The sequence below is a fragment of the Charadrius vociferus genome, unplaced genomic scaffold (assembly GCF_000708025.1).
Source record: "Charadrius vociferus isolate BGI_N301 unplaced genomic scaffold, ASM70802v2 scaffold1041, whole genome shotgun sequence".
Lineage (NCBI taxonomy): Eukaryota > Metazoa > Chordata > Aves > Charadriiformes > Charadriidae > Charadrius > Charadrius vociferus.
The window spans coordinates 1399307-1400073 of record NW_009646843.1 but is presented as its reverse complement, the minus strand read 5'-3'; the positions used below and the strand labels follow the sequence as shown (position 1 = coordinate 1400073).

At 66.8% G+C, this 767-nt stretch overlaps 1 protein-coding gene across 1 annotated transcript in view; it reads right to left on the bottom strand.

The window, feature by feature from the left end:
* The window catches only part of UNC5A (unc-5 homolog A (C. elegans)), a 20071-nt gene that overhangs the window by 6533 nt on the left and 12771 nt on the right, over positions 1–767 (bottom strand).

Sequence of the window (767 nt, the reverse complement as noted above, 5' to 3'; positions counted from 1 at the left end):
GCGCCTGCCGCCCGTCCCCCCCCACCCCCCGCCGCTCCCATCCCCACGCCTCCTGCTTGGGCATCCCTGGATGCCCACACCACACTGCCCACACAGCACTGCCCAGGCTGGCACGTGGGGCTCCGCGCTGCACCGGCCAGGGGGGGTGGGGGTGCTGAGATGGGCAGAAAGACCACGGAATTTACTTATTAAATACCAGATTTGTCACTGCACCACACCACTGCTGCCCCCTGCCCGAGTGGCTGTGGTGGGCACACTGGGTGAACAGGGCAGCGGTGCTGCGGGGACCGGCCTTTTAATCACATGTGAAACAAGTACAGCGGTTGCCGAGCTGCGCGTCTATCCATCGCGGCCGAGCGGAGGGGTGTGGGAAACCCCGGGCCAGCAGTGATGGGTGGGGGAGGCAAAATGGGCAGGGAACCCCCCCGAGCTGCCCACTCGACCGCGGTGTCGGGTGGCATGTGGGCAGCGTGGGTCCGTGGGCAGCAAATGAAGCTGGGGACATGCAGCGAATGGCAGAGCTGGGGGGGCTGCCAGGCAACCGGGTGGGATGCTCTCCTGCTGCTTGGCACCACGCTGGGCACCGGCGGGGCTCTGCGCTGTGGTCAGGTCATGGACAAAGCCATACAGCATGGCCAGGAGGCCGGAGCTGGCCTGAAGCCCCGGCGAGGGTCTAGAGGGGCTACGGTGTGGGTGCCCCATGCACCACGGGCACCCCACCACGTGTGACAGGTACACCGTACACCGTAGGCGTCGCATGCGCAATC